The sequence below is a fragment of the Bos taurus genome, chromosome 11 (assembly GCF_002263795.3).
Source record: "Bos taurus isolate L1 Dominette 01449 registration number 42190680 breed Hereford chromosome 11, ARS-UCD2.0, whole genome shotgun sequence".
Taxonomy (NCBI): Eukaryota; Metazoa; Chordata; class Mammalia; order Artiodactyla; family Bovidae; genus Bos; species Bos taurus.
The window spans coordinates 58,622,627-58,643,081 of NC_037338.1; positions in this window are offsets into that span (position 1 = coordinate 58,622,627).

The following is a 20,455-nucleotide window of genomic DNA, read 5'->3' on the forward strand; positions in this document are numbered from 1 at the left end:
CAGAAACAAAAAAAAAAAATCTAAAATAGATATTCATTAAATATTCTAACCTTATATTTTCTATCAACTTTTGTAATGCATTTTTGTTATTTTTAACCACTTCAATAACTTTACAAGAACAATGATGATGTTTCACATGTATCTAGTGAGTTAAATGTCCCTAATAGAAATATTCTTTTTCCCAATTCAATGTTTTCATTTTTTTAATATGAAAAGGTTGTGCCCCAATTTCCGCAAAACAACTTGATTATGTTTTAATATGTTTCTTTGCAAGTACTGAATGTAATAGGTCTAACACCACAGCTCAAAAGTCAGAAAGGTTGAGATAATACAATTACCTTGTTTTCTTGCATGAATCAACAAATGGAGTTCATTAGAGGGTTGAGTCTGTATAATATGAAGTTGCTGTGAAAGGCAAAGCTTATTTTAAATTTCTCACATTTGCCTGCTCAGAAGGGCATATTTAATAAGCTTTACTTTTCATGTTTAAAAATACTATCAATATATCTACTTCTTTATCCTAAGCATTTTCTTGGTCAAAAAATTCATAGAAATCATTTAGGCAAGTAGAAATGTAACAAGCCAATATTGTTGAAAGATCATAATTAAAAGGTATTCTTAGCAAATTTATTATACTCTGGGTTGTTTTTAACCAGATCATTGTTGAAACAGTTAAGCATAACTGTCTTTGGAATCATACAACAAGACCCATAGGAGTTATAGCTCAATTATTAATATCAATGTTGAAGTTGTTATACTTTGTGTGTATTCTCAGCTGATAAAAATATACCTGTTTCAGTATTGAACCAAGCACAGATTGCATATTACTTTTTAAGTAAAAGTCCTTAAACTTAGTTCAATTGCTATTTCAAGAATTTAGAGAAAAAGTTGGCCGAATTCTATGTCCGTGCATATAAAATATTATCTTGACAACTAGTATGTTACATACAGAAAATAGTTGATTACTGTGATTATAGCACTAACAGCGAAAATACAATATTTGTAAAGATCGAAGATGTAACATTTTTTGCTTTTTACTTTTTCACTATATTTCATAATCTAAAGATTGTGTATTGTGACTTACCCATTTTAATCTATCTAAAATGTTCTAGAATCTTTAGTTTGCTATGTGCATGTCATTTCTCGAAGTGACGATTTCTACAGTAAATGAATCTTTCTTTCATTGGTCCTACATTTACTTCTTCCTAATATAAAGATATGACTCCTAAGTTTAATTTTACTTTCTAGGGAATTATATAATTACGTAAAATCAATTATATTAAATATATAATGCCATAAGTGACAATATATAATTGATTTTATATAATTATCTAACCACCTTAACATTGATCCTCCAAGACAGATGATCCTCTTATTTTTAGTAATCTAGTTATCATTGCACTAAAATCAGTGACATCACCTGGAGGCCAGGGTATATGATCACTATAACTTTAGCACATTGCAACATATTTGGCTTTATTAAATTGTTTATAGACTATTAAAAATTTTGTTCCTGCTCTGATCATTCTTTCTCGTAGTAGCCCATAAAAATATAGGCATGTTTTCTTCACTGTAAAGAACAATTCAATAATTTTAATATTCCTTTTAATAACTTTCTTATAACACTTTATCTTATTTGAAATAAGCACACACATGGAGAGTCAAAACTCTCTAAGGAAAGATGTGCTTGTGGAAGACATAAAAGAATTAGAACTGAGTAAGGGCATGAGTCAAGTATCTCTCTGAGAGTTCCATTGATCCTTGATTTACTTTCCCCTTGTGCTTATGGTCAGGTGAACATGGTTTTAATCTCCTGGCATTACAGTTAAACAAGTTTCGTGTTTATTGTTTCATTTTATTCCCTAAAAATATTATACAAAGTTGATATTATGACTTTTATTTTAGAAATGAGAGGCTATATATAATTGACCTGTTTAATAATTTTCAGTTGAGCAACTGATTCTTTACCATCTCAGCCACTAGGGAAGTCCGTGCTGAGATAAGAAGTAAACATAAAACCTTGAATTCAGTTTCAATGTATATACTCACTCACCAGTATCACCCTACTTGCTTATGAATGGCTTGGTTACTTCTTCTTATGGTATGGTTTTTAGAAGCAGAATTATTATTAATATACATACTTGGGTTTAATTCTTGATTTTACTATTTATTTGCTTCCTAACGGCAACCCACTCCAGTGTTCTTGCCTGGAGAATCCCAGGGATGGGGGAGCCTGGTGGGCTGCCGTCTATGGGGTCACACAGAGTCGGACACGACTGAAGCGACTTTGCAGCAGCAACCTTAGTCAACTCATTAAACTTTATTTACCTTTAAAATAGTAATGCTATAGCAATGATGTCTAAGTTTTGAGAGTTTTGTGAAAGTAAAGTAATGCAGGCAAAAAGTAAGCACTCAATAAATGGCAACTATTAAGTTAATTTTGTGTAAGGATGGTTGTGAAGATATATCAGTTTTGGTGTGCAAATAATTTAACTTTTTGCATGACTTATTTCTGTCACCAGATATTTTTAGCCTGGTGGTGAAACAAAATTAAGCAATTGTCAATAAACTCAAATAATTCATTAATTTTTTAGTAAATTATGGTTTACTATGTTCTCCCTTTATCTCTAAAGTTGCATGTAAGTTTCTGAGCTCATGAAAGGTGTCTGAGTTCTTGGTGACTACTGATCCATTTTGGTATCACTTGCAGCCTTTTGTTTTCCTTATCCTCATTCAGCAAGCAAAATACCTCTCTGGCATTTAGAAGTCATTTTTAAAAAACTGGGCTCTGATAATGTGTTCATATACATAGCTTGTTCAACATCCTGACCAAGGTGTAATTCTGTGTTCTCTTTAGAGAACTTTTGGATGTTATCCTATGCCATTTTGACTCCAGTGGGAAGCTCAGTAGGGCAATCTTACATCTAAACACAGTAGATGATTATATGCAATTTTATTGATACAGCAACATATTCATGTCAAGGGAAATCTGGAACCTGATGCCCTGCAGGCCCATGAAACCAGCCTTAAAGGTATTCTCTGCTTTAGAATCCCAAAATTTGCCTAAAGATTCTATTGTTTTACTTCTCATGAAGTTCATACAAGGGTGGAAAAACAAGTTCAGTTCACTCACTCAATCATGTCCAACTCTTCCCTGTCCATCACCAACTCCTGGATCTTGATCAAACTCATGTCCATCAAGTTAATGATGCCATCCAATCATCTCATCTCATCCTCTGTCATCCCCTTCTCCTCCTTTCTTCAATCTTTCCCAGCTTCAGGGTCTTTTCTATTGAATCTGCTCTTTGCATCAGCTGGCCAAAGCATTAAAGCTTCAGTTTCAGCATCAGTCTTTCCAATGAATATTCAGGACTGATTTCCTTTAGGATTGAATGGTTGGATCTCCTTGCAGTCCACGGGGCTCTCAAGAGTCTTCTCCAACACCACAGTTCAAAAGCATCAATTCTTCGGCACTCAGCCTTCTTTATGGATAACTCTCACATCCATACATGACTGCTGGAAAAACCATAGCTTTGACCATTTGCAAAGTAATGCCTCTGCTTTTTAATATGCTCTCTAGGTTTCTTAAAGGTTTTCTTTCAAGGAGCAAGTGTCTTAATTTCATGGCTGCAGTCACCATCTGCAGTGATTTTGGAGCCCAAGAAAATAGTCTTTCTCTGTTTCATTGAGGAAGGCTATTTCTCAGAAAGATTTCTCAAAGTTCAGTCAATTATTTTGTTCTGCTTGCTGATGCTTCCCACATTTCAGCTCAAACTGGATAAAATGAGGTTTATCTACTCATTCTCTAAGCATCACGATGGCTTAAAAAATTTCCTTCCATTCCTACTGGTTTTGTTGGGACTTGAGCCCTTGAAAATCTAGACGCCAAGGATTCTTCTTTTTCTAATGTCTGCTATATATTTCCTTAATTTATGGAAATATGGCTGAAGATCTTATGGCAATGAGGAAATAAAAATGGATAAATAAGCTTACTATATATAAAATAGATAACCAACAGGGACCTACTGTATAGCATGGGGTATAATACTTTATGTTTTGTAATAACCTATAAGGGAAAAGAGAACTTTAATGGATAGGTAGTTATAAAAGGGGTTTCCTAGGTGACTCAGTGGTAAAGAATCTGCCTGCCAATGCAGGAGATGTGAGTTTTATCCCTGTGTCAAGAAGTTTCCCTGGAAGAGAAAATGGTGACTTATTTCAATATTTTTGCCTTGAAAATCCCATGGACAGAGGAACTTGGTGGGTTATAGTCCACAGGGTCCCAAAAGAATTTCAGATACAATTTAGAAACTAAATACGAACAAAACTTATCAAAGTCATATGTAATATGTATAATCTTTCATTACACACAGACACACTATAGTGAGAATACTTTATATGCATAGTGTTTGACTTTTAGAAATGTAGGCATTCTTAGACTTGTGAACGGCAGTGCAAGTTTGAAATTAAGGTTATCATCCTCTTGGCTCCCCAGTCTGTTTTTATTTCATGATGTCATTAATGATTCTGTTTGATCTTTCTTATTATTTTCTCAGAATTTGACATCATAACTTCCAGCACATTCTGCTTTTTCTCATACTGCAGTCATAAGGAAGCAGTCATCTACTTAAGGAAGTAGATGGGGAGGCCTGCCTGAGTCCTTCTACAGGGCAGCCATCTTCAAATGATTGAATGCTTTTTCTCATGGTACAAGAAGAAGGCTCAGGGTTTCCACAGGAATGAGTAGGTTTAGGAATTTAATTTCATGATCCATATACACTATTTCCTAAAGTTGACCTACCTAAGAACTATCTACTGACTGCAGATTTTCTTTTCTCACCACCCTCATCTTAATTAAGACTTACCCATTTAACAGAGGAAAAAAACAACTTCCATTCAGCTACCGTCTTTCCACTGAAAAGAGCTATTAAAAATCTCCAGGGCACCAAGCACAGAAGCAATTGGAGAATGCTTTGTTTCTGAAGGATAATCCCAGAAGTAAAGCAAAGAAAATGTTAATTAGTATTGAAAGGAACAGAATCTGATTTCGTCCTAGTCATATGCTTCTTGCTTATCTCTAGAATGAAATAAGTATCGACTTTTTTCAATACTTCATACCAATACTTTCAATATTGTCTTGGTATGTGTATGTGTGTAAACACACATACACAAAGATATATGAAATGTGTATGTATCTCTTAATTTCTCTACCTATGCAAGAATTAGAATTTATAGTAAGAAGGTTATTACAAGGACCTGAGTCATATCTTTGTTTTCATTTTTAATATTTGTCTAATTTTGATGAATGACTTTACAATGATAGGATTTTTACCAATGCAGGCATTTCCCCTAAATTGAATGAGATAAATCTGTCCCTTGAAAGTTTAATAAAAATATTTTTAAAGGATATACCAAGTATAATTTTCCAAAAAAAATACATCTTTCACAATGATTTTAATATAAAATAATCCTAGACATGAATTTATAAAGTACAAGAAGATCTCTGATTTTCAAAGCCTTACATGGAGCATATGACTAAAATGTTTGAAGTCTAATGCTTTACAGAGCTTGAAAATATCACTAGAATGAAATGAAATTATTAAATGGTTAAAGTAGTTTTTGCAAGGCATTCTTTTTGTGACAAATTGCAAGTTGACCTTACCTTGTAACAACAATTAAACAAAAAGCCTTGCCTTGAGGTAACTTATCATCATTGAATGTATTTGGAATTTTCACTGGCAAATTGCAAAATTCATCTGCACTTGGAATTTTGTAGTGGTAGTCTGAAGAAAGGTATACAAAAGATAATATATCCTCTATCTAAAATAAATTAATTAAAAAAGATAACATGTGGCAGAATTTTCAAAATGAAAATAAGTATTAAACTGTTAGTAGGTCCGTTGCATCTGACTTTTTACGACCCCATGGACTGTAGGTCCCCAGGCTCCCCTGTCCATGGAATTCTCCAGGCAAGAATACTGGAGTTGGTAGCCATTCCCTTCTCCAAAGGATCTTTTCAACCCAGGGATGGAACCCAGGTCTCCTGCATTGCAGGCAGATGCTTTACCATCTGAGCCACCAAGGCAGCTCAGAAATGAGTATGTTGCATTACTAATTAAATTACTTTTTACTTGATATAGCTTCCAAAATAATGTTTGTTTTAAAATTGAAAATGTGAATAAATATACAGATAGATACATACATACATAGTAAATAGAGACTATGAACTAGAAAAAGCAGAACGTAAACCAAATATTTCAAGACATCAGAATTGCTTTGAATTCTAGATAAAAATTATTAAGTATATTTTTTAAAAATAAAATGAATAATTCCTCCTCTGCATCAAATACAAATTTAATGATTACCTAAAAATATTTCCTTTGGAATTCTAGAATACTTAGTATTTTGTACATAACTTCATTAGTCTTCTTTGTCTCTATTTTCAGAGGCAGATGGGTACTATATAGCTGAAAAAGCAAGTATTTGGGTATTTGTTTTCCCATGCGATCCTATATTTCAAGTTAAAGTAAAAATCATAGTTGAAATGTTTAATATAACAGTGATAAGAGTAGCTGGAAAAGGCAAGGTACATTCATTTATTCATCCATGTACTAATCTTGCGCCATTGCACACACCTTATATTGTTGTTGTTCACTTGCTAAATTGTGTCTGACTCTTTGCAACCCAATGGACTGCAGCAAGGCAGCCTTCCTTGTCCTTCACTATCTCTTGGAGTTTGCTCAAATCCATGTCCATTGAGTTGGTGATGCTGTTTAACGATCTCATCCTCTGCCTGCCACTTCTCCTTTTAACTTCAATCTTTCCTAGCATCGGGGTCTTTTCCAATGAGTCTGCTCTTTGCATCAGATGATGATACTGGAACTTCAGTTTCAGCATTTCTCCTTCCAATGGATATTCAGAACTCCTGAATTCCTTAAGAATTGACTGGTTGGATCTCCTTGCAGTCCAAAGGACTCTCAAGGGTCTTCTCCAACACCACAGTTCAAAAGTATCAATTTTTCGGCACTGAGTTTTCTTTATGGTCCAACTCTCACATCCATACATGACTATTGGAAAAACCATAGCTTTGACTAGATGGACCTTTGTTGGCAAAGTACTGTCTCTGCTTTTTAATATGCTGTCTGTTTTAATATTTTGTGTTTGTCATAGCTTTCCTTCCAAGTGGTGTCTTTTAATTTCATGTCTGCAGTGATTTTGGAACCCACAAAAATAAAATATGTCACTTTTTCCCCTTCTGTCTGTCATGAAGTGGTGGGACTAGATGTCATGATCTTAGTTTTTTAGAATGTTGAGTTTTAAGCCAGCTTTTTCACTCTCTTCTTTCACCCTCATCAACAGAATCTTTAGTTTCTCTTCACTTTCTGCCATTAGCATGGTATCATCTATATTTCTGAGGTTGTTGATATTTCTTCTGGCAATCTTAATTCCAGTTGATGATTCATGCAGCTTGGCACTTAGAATGATGTATGCTGCATATAAGTTAAATAAACAGGGTGACAATATATAAAATGAAGGAGATAACGGTTTATGTGTTACTGAAATTATACAAAAACAAAAAACAAAAAAAAAAAAACTCAATCATTGCCCCATAGTATTGTACAACCAGAGCAGTTTTATAAAATAGGAGAATCTAAGAGCATCACAAATCCAAAAAAAGGAGTCCATGCAAAACTCCAGTAAATCTGAGTTCTGCTTGGTAAAATGCTTATGAATAGTGGGAATGCAGCACATTCCAGGTAGACCAAACAAAATTTTTAAATGTAAAATTACATTGTACAGGAAAACTTGATTTGTTTGAGTAACTCCAGGCAGTTCAGTGCTCCCAAGGAGCATGATGCATAGGAATGTGGCCAAAGACTTGAACAGAACAGGGAAGGATTCAAGATAAAGTTCCTAAGGATTTAGATAAAACAATTATAATTAAATTCAAAAATCCAGGAAAACCATCAAAATATTTCAAATAGGGAAGTGGTATAGAGCATTTTATTGTCAAAATCACAATAATTAATATTGGAAGGGATGGGTCTGCATTATGTAAAGCATGGTCAATTGGGAGAGGTAAGAAATATTAATAGCTGAAATAAAGTAATGATAATAAGAAGGAATGAAAGCTATCAGATCAGATCAGTCGCTCAGTCGTGTCCGACTCTTTGCGACCCCATGAATCGCAGCACACCAGGCCTCCCTGTCCATCACCAACTCCCGGAGTTCACTGAGACTCACGTCCATTGAGTCAGTGATGCCATCCAGCCATCTCATCCTCTGCCATCCCCTTCTCCTCCTGCCCCCAATCCCTCCCAGCATCAGGGTCTTTTCCAGTGAGTCAACTCTTCGCATGAGGTGGCCAAAGTACTGGAGTTTCAGCTTTAGCATCATTCCTTCCAAAGAAATCCCAGGGCTGATCTCCTTCAGAATGGACTGGTTGGATCTCCTTGCAGTGCAAGGGACTCTCAAGAGTCTTCTCCAACACCACACTTCAAAAGCATCAATTCTTTGGTGCTCAGCCTTCGTCACAGTCCAACTCTCACATCCATACACGACCACTGGAAAAACCATAGCCTTGACTAGACGGACCTTTGTTGGCAAAGTAAGGTTTCTGCTTTTGAATATGCTATCTAGGTTGGTCATAACTTTCCTTCCAAGGAGTAAGCGTCTTTTAATTTCATGGCTGCAGTCACCATCTGCAGTGATTTTGGAGCCCAAAAGAATACAGTCTGCCACTGTTTCCACTGTTTCCCCATCTATTTCCCATGAAGTGGTGAGACCGGATGCCATGATCTCCATTTTCTGAATGTTAAGCTTTAAGCCAACTTTTTCACTCTCCTCTTTCACTTTTAACAACAGGTTCTTTAGTTCCTCTTCACTTTCTGCCATAAGGGTGGTGTCATCTGCATATCTGAGGTGATTGATATTTCTCCTGGAAATCTTGATTCCAGCTTGTGTTTCTTCCAGTCCAGCGTTTCTCATGATGTACTCTGCATATAAGTTAAATAAGCAGGGTGTCAATATACAGCCTTGACGTACTCCTTTTCCTATTTGGAACCAGTCTGTTGTTCCATGTCCAGTTCTAACTGATGCTTCCTGACCTGCATACAAATTTCCCAAGAGGCAGATCAGGTGGTCTGGTATTCCCATCTCTCTCAGAATTTTCCACAGTGTATTGTGATCCACACAGTCAAAGGCTTTGGCATAGTCAATAAAGCAGAAATACATGTTTTTCTGGAACTCTCTTGCTTTTTCCATGATCCAGCGGATGTTGGAAATTTGATCTTTGGTTCCTCTGCCTTTTCTAAAACCAGCTTGAACATCAGCAAGTTCATGGTTCACATATTGCTGAAGCCTGGTTTGGAGAATTTTGAGCATTACTTACTAGCATGTGAGATGAGTGCAATTGTGCGGTAGTTTGAGCATTCTTGGCATTGCCTTTTGGAATTGGAATGAAAACTGACATTTTTCCAGTCCTGTGGCCACTGCTGAGTTTTCCAAATTTGCTGGCATATTGAGTGCAGCACTTTCACAGCATCATCTTTCAGGATTTGGAATAGGTCAACTGGAATTCCATCACCTCCACTAGCTTTGTTCATAGTGATGCTTTCTAAGGCCCACTTGACTTCACATTCCAGGATGTCTGGCTCTAGGTGAGAGATCACACCATCGTGATTATCTGGGTCATGAAGATCTTTTTGTACAGTTCTTCTGTGTATTCTTGCCATCTCTTCTTAATATCTTCTGCTTCTGTTAGGTCTATACCATTTCTGTCCTTTATTCGAACCCATCTTTGCATGAAATGTTCCTTTGGTATCTCTGATTTTCTTGAAAGCTATACAAGTTGTAATTATTAAAGTCTTCTAATTTGATAATTCATTAAATGTCAGGTGGTTTGGTATGCCCATCTCTTTAAGACCTTTCCACAGTTTGCTATGATCCACATAGTCAAAGGCTTTAGTATAAGTCAATGAATTAGATGTTTTTCTGCAATTTTCTTATTTTTTCTCTGATCCAGCAGATGTTGGCAACTGACTTCTGGTTCCTCTACTTTTCTAAATCCAGCTTGAACATCTGGAAGTTCTTGATTCACATCCTGTTGAAGCCTAGCTTGGAGAATTTTGAGAATTACTTTGCTCGCATGTAAGATGAGTGAAATTGTGCAGTAGTTGGAATATTCTTTGGCATTGCCTTTCTTAGGGGTTGGAATGAAAACTGAAACTGACCTATTCCAGTCCTGTGGCCACTGCTGAGTTTTCCAAATTTGCTGGCATATTAAGTGCAGCACTTTCACAGCATCACCTTTGAGGATTTGAAATAGCTCAGCTGAAATTCCATCACCTCCACTTGCTTTGTTCATAGTGGTGCTTTCTAAGGCCCACTTGTCTTCATACTCCAGGATATATGGCTCTAGGTGATTGATCACACTATCATTGTTATCTGGATCATTAAGATCTTTTTGGTATAGTTCTTAGTATTCTTGCCACCTCTTCTTAATATCTTCTGCTTCTGTTAGGTCCATACCATTTCTGTCCTTTACTGTGCCCATCTTTTCATAAAATGTTCCCTCGGCGTCTTTAATTTTCTTGAAGATATCTCTAATCTTTCCCATTCTATTGTTTTCCTCTATTTAATTGCATTTATCTTAATGTCATTAAGATTGAACATTAATATCTTAATTTTACCTTCCACAAATACAAAATATAAGACAAATGACACACTTTGGAGGACAAAATAGAGAGATCAATTTTCAATATGTAATTTATAACATTGCTAAGAAATACTCAAATAAACAGTTGAACATGACTGAAGTGACTGAGCACACACACATGCACTCAAATAAACATATACATTCAATTGGAATTATGGCTGGATTTCAGAAGCTGCAGTTGGCACTTCAAATAACCTACCAGTGTACAACAGTATTTATTTAACTTATATGGAGAGTACATCATGAGAAACGCTGGGCTGGAAGAAGCACAAGCTGGAATCAAGAGTGCTGGGAGAAATATCAATAACCTCAGATATGCAGATGACACCACCCTTATGGTGGAAAGTGAAGAACTAAAGAGCCCCTTGATGAAATTGAAAAAGGAGAGTGAAAAAGTTGGCTTAAAACTCGTAATTCAGAAAACTAAGATCATGGCATCCAGTCCCATCATTTCATGGCAAATAGGTGGGAAAACAGTGGAAACAGTGACAGACTTTATTTTCTTGGGCTCCAAAATCATGCAGATAGTGACTGAACCCATGAAATTAAAAGACGCTTGCTCCTTGGAAGAAAAGCTATGACCAACATAGACAGCTTATTAAAAGGCAGAGACACTGCTTTGCCAACATAGTTCCGTCTAGTCAAAGCTATCGTTTTTTCAGTAGTCATGTATGGATGTGAGAGTTGGACTGTAAAGAAAGCTGAGTGGTGAAGAATTGATGCTTTTGAACTTGATGCTTTTGGTGTTGGAGAAGACTCTTGATAGTTCTTTGGACTGCAAGGACATCCAAGCAGTCCATCCTAAAGGAAATCAGTCCTGAATATTCCTTGGAAGGAATGATGCTGAATCTGAAACTCAATACTTTGGCCACCTGATGTGAAGTACTGACTTATTTGAAAAGACTCTGATGCTGGGAAAGACTGAATGCAGGAGGAAAAGGAGATGACAGAGGATGAGATGGTTGGATGACATCACCGACTCAATGGAAAATGAGTTTGAGTAAACTCCAGGAGTTGGTGATGGACAGGGAGGCCTGGCGTGCTGCAGTCCATGGGGTTGCAAAGAGTCAGACACGACTGAGTGACTGAAGTGACTGACTGTACAACAGTATAAGTACTGTAAGCATATGTACTATATTGATCAACATTTATTTACATTGAAAGTGACAGAAAACCAATTCAAAAATAGAGAAAATATAATTTTTCACTGATATATTGCTCTTTTCTGCTAAAAATCAATATGGGGTCCAAATATGTAAATTTTCTGTATTTCTTTTGGCTTAATCTCATTTTCGGGATACATTTGAAGACTGCCATCAGCCTCAGGTTTTTCTCAACAATTATTAGCTAGAATCCATATTTTCATGTGACCACAACCTAGAAAATGTAGCATGCTTTTCTTCTCCTAAAGCTCCACCAATCATCTCATATCCCTTTTACTGAAACAAGGTTACTTCTCGTCCCTGAACCAATAGGCATGGACAAGGTACAGGATGATAATGTACTGATCTTGCATCTTTGGAGACATGTAGCTTCAAATCATCTGAAACCATTTAGGTAAAGGACACAGAGAATTCTCTCCAAAGAAAGCTGGATTATCTTCCCAAGAAGAGAAATAGAAAGACAGCCAGGCAAAACAAGAATGCAATAGTGGGAAAAAAAAAAAAGATTGAGAAGTACTCATTATGTATTTTGGATCAAAACAAGATTTGGAAGCAGATTACCTTGGATAGGAAGATACAGATGTAGACTTGTGGTATTCTAAGCAATTCCCACATTTAAGGAGTCCACTGGTAGCTTCCCTGGTAGCTCAGCTGGTAAAGAATGCACCTACAATGACTGAAACCTGGGTTTGATCCCTAGGTTGGGAAGATCCCCTGGAGAAGGGAACATTTACTCACTCCAGTGTTCTTGCTGGGAGAATTCCATGGACAGAGGAGCTGGCAGGCCCCAGTCCATGGGGTCACAAAGACTCAGACACGGTTGAGGGAGTTTCACTTTCAACTTCAAGAAGTCTACAGTGAGTGAATATTTTACAAAACAGTTTTGAATGAAATAACATTTGTAATTCTTAGATCATCTTCCTGAATCATAAATGGTATCTCATAATCTATTATTCCATATCTGGAACAGTTCCTTAAATGTTTTACTTCACACTTACCCACTTTGAAGCTCAGTTGCCATTTGCATTATCCCACACAGCTTCATGAGCACTTTACTCCCACTGACTCAGCATTCCTTTGCTGAAGAAAGCTTGGATAATTTGCTGTGTACTCCCACTTTTAGGTTATTTATAAAAATCTTTAAATAAAATTACTGTCAAACCTGGGGAATGACATTGTTAGCTTTTACCACCCAGCAGAGCACTAATTTAGCTTTGTTCTTTCTCTCCTAACTGTGTTTACTCCTTATTCATGGCAATCAAAATGTATTTGTTAAGCATCACACTATGTGCTTAAAAATATATCAGAGTCTTGAGGCACAATGTTGAGTTTGAAGACATTCAGAGGATTCTATTAATCATTGAGCAATTCAGCTTTATTGCTTACTTAAGAGTCTCAGTGAAGAAACTTTGCTTAAAACCATGCCTTAGCTCTGTCCACTGTTCACTGGCCTCTTTATATCATTAATAAAAGACTTTGAAAGGGAAAGTGTAAGTCGCTCAGTAGTGTCTGACTCTTTGTGACCCATGGACTATACAATCCATGGAATTCTCTAGGCCAGAATACAGGAGTGGGTAGCCTTTCCCTTCTCCAGGAGATCTTCCCAACCCTGGAATCAAACCAGGGTCTCCTGCATTGTAGTGGATTCTTTACCAGGTGAACCACACGGGAACCCCAAGAATACTGGAGTGGGTAGCCTATCCCTTCTCTAGTGGATCTTCCTGACCAGGAATCAAACCAAGGTCTCCTGCATTGCAGGTGGATTCTTTACCAACTGAGCTATCAGGGAAGCCCATGAAAGACTTTACCTGTTGATAATACACAGGCCGACTTCAACATTTTTTCTCAGTTTTATCACTTATTCAGTATATAACTGAAGTTATTTTGAATCTATTACTCAAAAATGAAAAACATTTCTTAGAATTATTCATAAGAATGGGAAAAATAAATGTTTTACTCATTTACATTATGTGAATGATTTCCATACATCAAAATATGAGCTGCGGCCAAGCTGCTCTTGGCAATTTTAAAAGGTCAAGGTGAAATGATAAAAATAAAGACACACTATAGTTTCTCAGGAAGCTCAGTGGTAAAGAATCCACCTGCCAATGCAGGAGACACAAGTTCGATAACTGGATCTGGAAGATCCCCTGGAGTAGGAAATGGCAACCCATCACAGTATCTTTGCCTAGAAAAATTCCATGGACAGAGGAACCCAGTGGGTGTACAGTCCATGGGGTCACAAAAAGTCAAACATGACTGAGTGACTGAGCGTGAACACAGGATTTAGCAAAACATTATTTTTATTTAATTGTAAAGTTTGTCCTTTTTTTTTAGTGTATATATATATATATATATATATATATCCTTTACTTATGTCACAGTTATTGAACAAGTAATGTGGGCATCATTAATTTCCATAGTTGGCAAGTGAAAAATCTGACAGATATATGTTAGTCTTCAGCACTTGTTAAAATACTTTATGGCATATAAGATGCTAAACATTAATAACATCATTTTATATGTCAATAGTCAAAGAATTCCATCCATTCAGCTAAGTTTTTGTTTTAGGATCTAAGCAAAAATTGCATATTCAAAAATACAGAGTGTTCTCTCCCCGTAGCAGGCCATATCATATAATCTAAGGTGAAATATATTCTAAATCAACAAATCAACTACATAACTAGCTTGATTACCTCATGATGCTGTGAAAATTTTACCTTCAAATAACCAATAAGACAGAAATTTCTCTATATTCTAAGTTGATAGAGCATTGGTACATGAATTAAAGTATGCATAAAAATGTGTACTTTTTCTTCACTTTAGTAAGAGTATTCCAAAGAGAAAAATATTTAACTTGTTAAATGTCTTAGTTTAAGAAAAAGGAAAATATACATGAAGGTAGAATTAGATAGGGATATATGACATGAATGTATTTATGTATTACTTTTCAACAAATCCCTCTTACATAATAACAAGGTTCCAAGCAGTTTGCTAGGTGATAGGAGTAAATTAAACAAGACATGGTTCCTGCTCTTATGGAGCTTAAAGAATAATGGGGAACACAAACATTCAATAGTGTTATGACAAAATACAGAATTATAACTTTGAAAAGAGAGTAGATACATTAATCAGATCAGAAGAATAAATAAAAATTAATAAATAGGATAATTCAAAGTAGAGGCCCTGAGACTGCAGGGAAACAGATAACTATGAAGGGCTAGGAGATAACCTCAGTGAAGGATTGGTAGGGGCTTCCTGGTGGCTCAAGTGGTAAAGAATCTGCCTGCAATGCAGGAGTTGCAAGAGAAACAGATTTGATCCCTAGCTGAGGGAGATCCCCTCCCTGGAGGAGGAATTGGCAAGCCACTCCTGTATTCATGCCTGGAGAATCCCACAGACAGAGGAGTCTGATGGGCTACACAGTCCATGGGGTCACAAAGAGCTGGACACAACTAAAGTGACTTAGCCCACCCACAGGAGTAATTCAACCAGGCTTTCTAGGAGAAAAGGGAAACTGACAAGCATTTTACTTGAAAACTATTATCAGATTACTGTGATGAAAGTATTGCTCTGGCGGAAAGCTGAGTGTAGGGCAGTGGGGGTGAGGGGATACATGTGGGTAGACTAATTAGGTCTCTACTGTAGACATGAAATAGAGATAATGGTAACTTGGGGGGAAAATGGTATTGGCATAAGATATATTCAGAGGTAAATGAGTTTGGATAACATTTACTGTATATTTGAGATTTTTGATGAATTTGATAAAGATCAAGGAATGGATGTAATGGTTGTCTCAATTACTGACTTGAGTAACTAGATGCATAGGGATTTTATTATATGAGAAGACAGATTTTGAAAGGCAATATGGTGGGGGGCTTTGCTCATAGCTCAATCGGTAAAGAATCTGCTTGCAATGCAGGAGACCTGGATTCAATTCCTGGGTCAGGAAGATCCCCTGGAGAAAAACATGGCAACCCACTCCAGTATTCTTGCCTGGAGAATCCCATAGACAGAGGAGACTGACAGACCACAGTCCATGGGGTCACAAGAGTCGGACATGACTTAGTGACTAAACCACCAACCACCATGGTGGCTCAGTGTGAGAGCGTCAATTCCTAGGCAGGTTGATAAGAAATCCAAGGGTCCCCGAGGAGGAGGAGAAAGGGGTCTGGGGCTCTCAAGGAGGAGAAAGGGGTCTGGAATTCTCAAGGAGGAGGAAAAGACAAACTTTTTTTCCTACATTCCTTAGTAAGGATTATAACAATGTAACAATACATTGTAATGTAGCAATAACAACATATCCTGCTTGAAAACAGTTTCTCCTTCAGATGCCCATCAGCAGATGAATGGATAAGAAAGCTGTGGTACATATACACAATGGAGTATTACTCAGCCATTAAAAAGAATACATTTGAATCAGTTCTAATGAGGTGGATGAAACTGGAGCCTATTATACAGAGTGAAGTAAGCCAGAAGGAAAAACACCAATACAGTATACTAACGCATATATATGGAATTTAGAAAGATGGTAACAATAACCCTGTGTACGAGACAGCAAAAGAGACACTGATGTATAGAACAGTCTTATGGACTCTGTGGGAGAGGGAGAGGGTGGGAAGATTTGGGAGAATGGCATTGAAACATGTAACATATCATGTATGAAATGAGTCGCCAGTCCAGGTTCGATGCACGATACTGGATGCTTGGGGCTAGTGCACTGGGACGACCCAGAGGGATGGTATGGGGAGGGAGGTGGGAGGAGGGTTCAGGATGGGGAACACATGTATACCTGTGGTGGATTCATTTTGATATTTAGCAAAACTAATACAATTATGATAAGTTTAAAAATAAAATAAAATTTAAAAAAATAAAAAAAATAAAAAACAGGAAAAAAAAAACCTTTTGATTAATATTGTTATCTTAAAATGTATATAATGGGAGTGGGTCTGGTAAAATTTTAATTGTTAGGTTCTAATTCAGTTATCTTAAAATGTAACTTGTGGGGGTGGGTCTGGCAAAATTTCTATAATCTTGAGACATTCTTTTGATTTATTGTAATAACCAATTTAAAAAGTATATAATTCCCTTGCTAAGACTAGCGATGGGGACACTCTCCATCCCCCTTCTGATGTCTATGTCAGAAGATTTCTCTGTCCCTTTTCACTTTAATAAAACTCTGCTACACAAAAGCTCTTGAGTGATTAAGCCTGGTCCCTGGTCCCAAAGCTAAATTTTCTTCTTCGAAAATCAGAGAATCTTCAGAGAATCCGACATCGTAAGTGGTAAAGAATTCATCTGCCAATGCAGGAGATGCAGGTTCCATCCCTGGTTGGGAAGATCCCCTGGAAAAGGAAGTGGCAACCCACTCCAGTAGTCTTGCCTGAGAAATTCCATGGAAAGTGGAGCCTGGTGGGCTACTATCCATGGGGTCCCAAAAGAGTTGGACATGACTTAGCTACTAAACTACAACTACAATAGATATAGAACGTTGAGGGATCACAATACCTTTGAAACATCCAAGAGAAGTTGTTAAGGAGACAATGTATTAGATGTCTAGAGTTAACAGTGAGATCTGGTCTAAACATATAAATCTATATGTCCCCATTTATAGGTATCAATTGGTATGTAAATGATTACTGTGATTACCTAAGGAAATATTATAGAGTACAAAGAAGAAAGACTTTAGACAGAGTCTTCAGAAATCCCAATCAGTAGAGAAGTTAAATCTCCAGAAAGAGGCACAGAATGGGTAATCTAACATAAGAAAAGAAAAACAAATAAGAAATGACCAGGAAGCCAAGGGAAAATATGTCAACAAGAGTGAATGCTGCTTAGAAGACAAGTAGTATGATGGTTGATAAATAGCCAATATATTTTAAACAGAGGAGTTTGATGGGTGACTACCATGAACAACTTAGAGTGATACTCTAAACTAATGACTAAGCTGAGAATTGTATAAAGGGACAGGAAATTAAAAGACCCAATATGGACAGCTCTTGTAAGTACTTGGTCTATGAAACTGAAAGATTTTTAACTTAGTCCCTAACTCTCAAACACTGTGTTATTTTGAACAACTAAAAGCAGGAAGATATTTCAAGAAATAAAAATATTTGAAGATTATTAAATGCTAAATTTCTCACTGCATGAGTGCAGTTTTATTTAGCACAGATCTTTTTGTAATTCACATAGTTTTTTAATAGACACCATGCTTAATCATCCTCAAGAATCTGCCACTGTGATTCAAAGATGCTTCATATTCCATTTAAAATATCAGGCATCTAAAATAAAAAGGAATATATTAGTTCACCTCCTGGAGCTTTGTGGTATTTTAATAAAAATAACACTAATAATGGACTCATTAACACTTAGCTTTGTCATCTATAGTCATTCCTAGGTCTATAGTTAAATACAGTATAAATTTTACCCAGAGGGTGTATATGATTAAAGTTGGAATTTCCTCAAGTTTATAGCTAAATGCCCCTCATCCCCTCAAATATTCTGTTCTGATGTATTTTCTTGTTAAACAATCTCAAAAAATTCATTTTAACAGTGATGGTAATTTATACAATCATCTTTAAGGTGTTATTTGATAGTTTCTGGAAATTTGCCTTTTTATATAATATTTTATTCATCAGAAAGTTGCTAACAGAGACATCACACATGGTAAAATATATATTCTATTGGAATAAGGACTGGTCCTTGTTTAAGATTAAAATATTCTATAAGAGAATGATTAACATGTCTATTATTAATACTTTAGTACTAAGAAGCTTATCTGATATTTTCTAAAGTGACAGTGAGGTGATATCAGCTTATTAGACTGTGAGATGTATTATGAAGTACTTTTGAAAGCACAGGAACAAAATAAAATGTCCCAGAGCTAAAGCACTATTCATAGAGGGTGAATGAAAAACATTGTTTCAAAGATATTTTCCTTGAATTCAACTTTCCACTGGTCTCTTATTTTAGTAACAACAACAGACTAAAACTTAGAATGCTTGCTCTGTGCCTAGAAACATGCCAAGTTTGCATGATAACTAAGGGCTGGGGTATTACACTAAACTAGGCTATTTAACTTTGGATTCTAATTTTTCAATTCCTTCAAACACTATAACGTCTGCTTATCCAAAAATTGTTGACATGTGCTGTTTAATAAATATACAGATATCTATTTAGGTAGCTTAGGGAAGATATAACAAAACTAATAAAATTGACCTCATTAACAGTTCAATAAACGCAACTTAAAAACAGCATCTTATAGGTAAAATTATTAAGAAATGAAATGCAAATGACTGTACCAGAAATTGGATGTCATTTAACACTTTGGTATTATTGAACCATGTGGGGCTCATCTACCATGAGTTGACTTACTCAGCAGCCATTCATAACTACCTTGTCCTTTTCTAGTGGAAGTTATAAAAATAAACACTCTCTTTTCCTACACAAGTTCTAGTCAATTCTCACCAATGAGAAGTCAGAAGAAGTCTACAAGGAATTACTTGCCTGTCTGTATGCAAAGACAAAGCTTTGAAAGGAAATTTTGTATCTTCAACCCTATTCCAGTCTGGTGCCTAGGTACGTGGCAACAGAAAAGGAATCATGACCATGAGATAGCACTAAAGATGGCATAACAGAAGAACAGAAAGAACTTGTGTTACTGATGACATCATTGTGCCACTGTACTAGCCCTGAACTTCATATTCTGTGAGACAAACAAAACACTTATTTAAGTAATTATTATAGGACGTTCAATTACTGGCTGCCAAATGCTCTCTTAATCTCTGCAGAGTGATTTGTCTTTATGTTTCAATAATCTTTAGAATGATGAGAATTTATATTATGTTATTTAAATTCTGGGAATTATTCCAAAGAGATTGATTTATACAAGGCCTGTATGCCCCAAAATGAATGAGTTTAAATAAGAAATTATATTATATGCAAAACTGTTTATTTCAGCACTATTTATAATACTGAAAAGTAGAAAAAAATTAAATGGTAAGTAGGGGTTGGAAAGTAAATTAAACAAGTGATGTTTATTTAATAAGCCATTATCTAACAATAAAATGACTCTTGAAAATGAATAGAGCTTAGAGATAATTTAATATAAATAGAAAGTTAAAATTAATATTCAAAGTTGTATACAATAAGATTAAATGCTATATTAAAGAATATATAATGTTTTATTTCAAGTTGATATGCATTATGGAATATTTTATTGCAATTTCATCACCTGATTTTTCCCTTTAATTATGGCTACATTAATACAAAACTTTCATGTGACTTTTAAAAAATGATGCAAAATTTCAGAAAAATGTAAAAGTAGACAAAATGGTATAAACTCATAACTTCAAACTGGTTCCTGTATATTCCTACACATATCCTCTTTTTCCATCCTAGATTATTTTGAGTTAACTACCAACTAGCATCGTATAATTTTTCTATAACAATATCTTGAAACATCTTTCAAACAATATCTTGAAAAGTTAAGAATGCTTTTTAAAAATATGACCACCATATCTTTGTCACACCCTTATAAAAAATTAAATAAGTTCTTAACATTATAATCAGCTAT